A 7,151-nucleotide genomic window follows, 5' to 3' on the forward strand; every position below is an offset into this window, starting at 1 on the left:
AAAAAAAATGTATTAAATTCCAACACGATACAAAAACCAAAACCCTGGTGACATACCCACCACCGTGTTACAAAATCATCAAACTATTTTACAAATATTCTAATAACTACTATACACCTGTAAAGGGGCAAGCATCTGGCTCGGGCAAAGCCCTCTTCCGCCTGGTGCCATGACTCGCTGATGGCCAGCTTGGCCAGGCCTAGGAGCAACCCAAACTGGACAACTTCAGCCCTGCCTTTATTGTACTGTGGCAGGGTTACAATATGGTGGTGTGACATGATGAAGGAGACCATTGATGACCAAGAGTTTGGGCAAGGAAGAATGATCTAAGTATTTTCAAGGAAAGAGGAAAGTAGAAGGAAGTTTGGCAAGTAAGTTGAGCTTCAGCTGACAAATAGTAGAGAGGAACATATTGATAATTTAGTCAGCAATGAAGAAGCTTTACAGCTCCAAAATACCTTTGCTGTATAAAGTTAGGATAGGGAAGAAAATCCAGTGTTATGTAGAAAGGTCATTGGCAGAGAAAGTATGTGCATCCAAATCAGTGCAACCAGCCTTCATATGAGAACGCCTTCAAAGTAAAAACATTAAGATTTAGTATGTAATCTGAAGTTGGTAAACCACAAGCCATTACCCTTTTTAAAGTCTTTTGATTCAAAAGTCATAAAATTACAGAGAATGAATAACAGCCTGTGGAGTGAGTTATTGCGGCATGTTTCAGAACAATGCATGCTTTTAGTTTTAATGTTTAAGCTACATATCTTTATTAAGGGAAGCCAGTTTTGAAATAATGGTGAATTTATAATGTTAGTGCAGTCATTCTTAAAAGCTTAACAAAAGTCAAGTTCTGGCTCAGTGGATGCACTGGCTCGCTGTAGTGCCACTGCCGTGTCTGCAGATAATCCCAGGCTGGCAGTGCTGTTCTGAAAAAGTGTCATTCCTTCAGAGATGCAGTCTTCCGGATGGATCTTTAAGTTTAACTCCTTCGTGTCCGTTTAAAAAAAGAGATCCGGGGGTCTGATCAGTATTTTGAGTAGTTCAGGCTGATTTCCTGCACAACGTCTACTACTTCACTGGCAATTCTTGTTTTGCTGTTTGTGTGTCCTCTCTGTACACAAATCAGCGTTGTGTTTTCTAAACAGCAACAATGAATGTGCTTCAAATTGTTTTGTTTATAAACAGATACCTAACATCATGATTCATTGTTTCAGTGTTTGGCCACATTAGATTTTGTGTAACATTGTTTTAAAAAAAACACTTGTTTTATGTAGGCGATGTTCAATAGATTCTTCAGTTTAGGTTATTCAAATGGTTGATCTCAGCATTGTTGTTCATAGCCCCTGGGCTTTATAGCCTTGACCTAACCAACATCGGTAACAATATAAAATATATAATTTGGTCTTGAGTTTTTGTTTCATTAGATGTCAATTTATTTAGATGGACTTTTTCAGTCAAAATAATTAGTAATTATTTTTTGTTGTTGAAATAGAATGGCTGTTTAGAATAGGCGTTTGCCTTGAAACTTGCTGTCTGTATCAACAGTAAAACACTGACTTCATTTTTCTGTGATCTTTCCAAGCTTAAATCTGTAAAGGAATTAATCTGAGTAGAATAGCAACTTGTTGCACAGCAACAGCATGACCAGTGAAAATCACGGAGAATCAGAATCACACTTTATTCGCCAAGTATGTTTTGCAACATACGAGGAATTTCATTGGCCAGGTCAGTCATACAATTAAAAGCAACAGATCACTCAAAAACACATTTTAACATGAACATCCACCACAGTGACTCCTACACATTCCTCACTGTGATGGAAGGTGAAATAAAGTTCAAGTCCTTCCCTTAGTTCTTCCTCGGTCGTGGGCCTCGAGCCCCCATTGACGGGACGATCTTCACTCCCGTAGCCGGTGGTGTTCGGTCCCTCTGCGTCGAGGCGATCCGCTCCCGCATCGGGGGGATGTCAGCTCCCCCGTGCTGGACGATCGAACCTCTTGTCGGGGCTGGTCGAACCTTCTGCGACGTTGGATTTCCTGACTAGCCTCCCCCGACTGCGAGCTCTTGATGGTAAAGTCCACAGTCCGAGGAGGCTTCCAGCTCGATGGATGGAAGGCCGCAGAGCTCTCCGGAGAATGTGATCTGAAAAATACACATCTCTGGCAAGGTAGAAACTTGGAAAAAGTTTCCCCTGATCCCTTCCCCCTCCCCTACATAAAACAAACCGAAGAACATTCAAACAAACTTTTAACACACTAAAAGATAACAAAAAGAATGGAAAAACAAACAGACTGCTGGCAGGGCAGCCATCGCCCCGGCGCCCCTGGTGGAACAGACACAATCTATCAAAAGATAAAAATGGCACAAAAATACAACAGGTGCAATGTATGCAAGTCAAACAAAAATGTTAGTCTTTTGATATACTGTGTAGGATAGAGGAAATTAGGTGTGATTGGAATAGAATTACAATTTTTTATCAGCAGCTATATTGTTTGATTAAAAAAACATCATAAGATCCTGTGATGGGAGCAGAATTAGGCCATTCGGCCCATCAAGTCTACTCCGCTATTCAATCGTGACTGATCTATCTCTCCCTCCTAACCCCATTCTCCTGCCTTCTCCCCATAATCTCTGACACCTATACTAATCAAGAATCTATCTATCTCTGCCTTAAATATATCCACTGACTTGGAATCCACAGCCACCTTGTGGCCCTTGATTAAAATATAATATCTGTTTGCCAATCAATCCATCTTCACGGTGTTAAAGGTCTTCCTGACTAGATGCATTTAAAGAGGGATCTTCTCAATTGCTGGAGTCATAAGTTTTGGTGAGGCCATGCATAATGGCTGGTACATTCACATTCTTTGAGTTTTTGTGCACTTCTGGACTGAGTGTGCACTGGGACTCAAGAACCAGCTGCTTGTCCACTGGACGAGGATGGTTGAGCAATATCCTGATGATGATGATGATTGTGGCAGTCAGCAGGGATTCCAATTTGGTGTGGAACATTCCACATTGGGTTTCTTGAACTTGCTTATGTCATATTTTCCCAGATACAGTCAATGGGACTGTAGATTTGTGACGGTAGCTCTTAACTGTGGAGTTTGGGGAGTTCAGCAGGATACAGCTTTCAAAGCCTTGCTATTTGTGGGATCACAGTGGCAAGTGCTGGGGAAATCTCAACTAGAGAAGGCTCTGGTGAACTCCAGTAACAAAGACAGTAGTGTGCATAAATACCCATAAATTGTTTTAAATTGAAAATGCAAAATGCAAAATATTTAAAAATATATTCAGCTTAAATATAAATAAATTAATATTAATATAAATCACCAATTTTCTAATACTGTGTTGTATGGTATGTGAAAAATATTCCTGTGATAGTTCCCCCCCCCCCCCCCCCAACCCAAATTGCTATCAAGTCACAAACTGAGTCATTGTCACTCGGTATCACACTCACATTTGAACATCTCGCATCTTCTCAGAAATCTGAAATATTGCTTCATGGCAAAAATGTATTTTGTGAATGGGATTTTGCAAGATTTATATGACAATCCCTTGTCAATTATTGTAGTTCTACAACTTGATTAAACTTGCTCATTGCACTAACAAAACAATAGCATGTACTTTGTCTTCATCCTTTATATGCATTGAATGTTTTCTGGTGCCATGTGCCTTTCTGTCTGTAGCTTCTCATTATTAAAGAATAAATAGAATATTTCACAAAAATGACATATTTTATGTTTTTCAGTGACCAGTGAGCTGCTGCTTAAATTAGAAATATAATTTTAGAAATAATATTTAGTGAACTGGGTCAAGGAATCTTACTGATATTAATATTGTGTATTCATTAAGACAGTCATTAGCAAGTGTTCAAAATGGAGTTTACAATTTTATTTCTTATAGTTTTACGGTTGATATTGCATATATAGAAACAATTGAAGTGCTAGTGTAATTTATCAGGATGGTGTAGATGGACTATTTCTGATCTACGGATAGAATTTGAAAACCTGATCCATCATACATTTTTGCTGTGTATTGGAATAAACATTACGCATATTTTACCTTATTTCCATTTAAATGCTTCCTCTTTGAAGACTGCTGCAACGGATTGATAAAGGCATCGATTATAAGTTTCATATTCAGTTTCAGATTCGCATTTTGGGAAATTCACTGGAGAGCAACATCAATTAAAATGCTAATTCAGGTATTTGGCAGAGAACGTAGATTGACAGTGTGAAGAATTGCACGTGAAAAGGCAGGCAGAATTGTAATGGAGACCACAACCACATTCTGTATGCACAATAATGTGCATGAAGCTCTGAAAGAAGGCAGAAGATGTTTGAAGAGCAAAACAAAGCCATTGCTGTTCATCTCCTGAACTGACAATAGCTTGCAGCTAGAATTTTGATTCAGCTTTTCATTTATGTGCCCTACTCCTCCAAAAAGGGGTGTATTGTAAGACTGTTGCTGCATTACCCCTAAAGGAAGTGCAACGTGTGTCAGGCACTGTCCATAATTGCTACCATTGTTACACTGTGATCAGTCAACAGCAAGCTTGAGTTAAAGGAGCACCCTTCTGTCACCCCAAATTCACAACAAAGGTGTAGCATAAATATTTATTTGGATTAAGTTGGGAATAATAGTAATTTGAATAGTTGGTTTTGAAATAATGGATTAATATACTGTCATGTATTTAAAGTCATTGTATTATTTTATTTACAGCGCTCTTGTGTTAAATCTAAAGCAGATTCATCCTGGAGAAAATAAATCAGGATTTGTTACAATATTTCCATTTACTATTTCTCCTTGAGAAAACCAAAATCTTTTACATAATAACATACCATTCATGTCACAAATATACATTGCCTACAGTACATTTAATATTTTAATTATTCCCCGTGTATATAACATGGATTGTCACCATGTTGTGGTGGAGAAGCTTGTGTGGTCCTGATATCCTGAGCGATGCAAATCTGGAGCTATGCTCCAGGTAGGGCCACCCATGGCGGTAAGGTCGAGGGGGAGGTCTCTGACAAAGAGCAATCCAACCAAGACCTCAACGGTGGAACAGGCGGAGGACGATGGCTGACTTTAGTGGAGCGTCACAACGGCTGGGAAGGCGGATGAAGGCTGCAGCAGAAAAGGGTCTCCGGTCGTCTTGGACTGGATCCTGACGCAGATCTGTCAAGGACCGTGTGGTGGCTGTCTGTGCACCCCCACGTAAAGTCACACACAGGCGTCTCCTGTCCATGTAGGGAATAGCACCCTGGAGACACCCATGGTCACCTATGACTGAAGGGGGCCTAAGAAGAGAGAGATGTGTCTGTGTCTGTGTGTGTGTGTTCCTGAAATGGTGCATGGTGCAGAAATAAAGGAAGAAAAATAATGTTAGCAATAAATAGGTCCTGTAAAAAGTCAGCAGTAAAACACTTGGCAGAAATTCTATGACCCAAATGTTTTCACATGCGTATGATCCTGGCCTTTCTTTCTCTGTTTTTCCTCCAGCTGGTGAAATTCTTATCTTCCAGTAATTCAATTATCTGCCTGCCAATTAAAAAAGGCCGCTGAAGCAATAAGTGCAGTAACATGTCCAATACAGATAACAGCCAGGAAATGACTCGGCTTGACAGAATGGGAGAATTACAATTGATCAGAAACCCAGGAACTGGATATGTGGTAGAAGTATTGACCAGTGTTAAAAACATCTTCATTGAAGTTTGCATTAGTGTTAGAAGTTTACAAAATGCCCATGGCCATTTGAAATTCTGGTTTGTCAAAGATTTACTGAGTCGCAGGGTTGCACTGCACGGAAACAGAACCTTTGGAACTTCATGTCCATGTTGGTCAACTGGCCATTTAGACTGATAGCATTTTCCAGTCCACAACCACCTATGATTTGGAAATTCAAGTGCTTATCTGGTTTGAAGTCAAAACAAATCTCATACTTTTCAAATTACTAATTAACTCCATAAACCAAAAACATGTAGTACAAAGTATAGATTTTTTGAATAACTCCTGTGACTATACCAACATGGGGTATTTGTAAATTGACATGGTCTTTCTATGATTTGGCAAACAAATATTTAGTGATTTTTTTTATTGATCAGATAATTATTTCCAACAGTTTCATTTGGTCCAATAGGAAACATTTCATAGATTGTAAAACACGACACCACTGGAACAGGCCCCTCAGTTCACAATAATGCCTTGGTGAACTGATCTCATCTGCCCTCCATTCCCTGCACTTCCATGTGCAATTTGCAAAGCTTCTTAAATGCCACTACTGTATCTGCCCCCACCACACGCTGTGTAAAAACACATCTTCATTGAACTCTCCCCCTCTCGCTGTACAGCTATGCCCTCTAGTGTTGGCCATTTCCACCCTGGGAAAAAAAGTTCTGAGTGTCTACCATATCTTTGTCTCTTATAATTTTATATACTTACCTCAACCTCTGACATTCCAAAGAAAACAATCTAAGTCTACCCTGTAGCTGAAGCCTTCTAATCCAATCAGCATTCTGGTATATTTCTGTGAAAGATGCTGAAAGCCCTTCTGTGACTCTTGTATGGTATTTTGTAATACTATTAAATTATACAAGTGATAAATAAACCTAAACCTTGTACCTAATAAATAAAGTTAATTTATAATAACTAAATAAATAAATAAATAAATAAATACGGAGTGATATAGTCTGTACAGAACTTGTATGTTCTCCCCTTGACCGTGTGGGATTTTTCTGGAAGCTCCGGTTTCCTCCCATACTCCAAATATTTACAGGTTTGTAAGTTAATTGGCTTTGGAAATTAAAAAAAAAAATTGTCACTGGTTGGCATTGACTCGGTGGGCTCAAGGGGCTGTTTCCGCTCTGTATCTAAACTAAACTAAAAATAGATTTATTTTGTTTGAAATCTCAAATGCCTAATAATGCAACGGATTCGTAATTTGTGTGGTATTTATGTAAACAGCAATATCACACTGAAAAAATTATACGTTTAAACTGGTAGCTGAGGCATAACATCTCCTCACACATTTCCTAAGTTTTCTTTTTTAGAATTTATTTTTTCATTATTGTGGGATAATATTTACACTTCTCTTGCCCCATAATATTAATTTGTTGACACAGAAATATTTTTTTCTGCATTCTTCTACA

The 7,151-nt window shown here is 38.8% G+C and overlaps 1 protein-coding gene across 7 annotated transcripts in view; it reads left to right on the forward strand.

Moving 5' to 3' along the window:
* Positions 1-7,151, forward strand: part of pbx4 (pre-B-cell leukemia transcription factor 4) — a 224,563-nt gene that overhangs the window by 118,166 nt on the left and 99,246 nt on the right. The window lies entirely within an intron of this gene.

This window comes from Leucoraja erinacea, chromosome 39, assembly GCF_028641065.1.
Source record: "Leucoraja erinacea ecotype New England chromosome 39, Leri_hhj_1, whole genome shotgun sequence".
Taxonomy (NCBI): Eukaryota; Metazoa; Chordata; class Chondrichthyes; order Rajiformes; family Rajidae; genus Leucoraja; species Leucoraja erinaceus.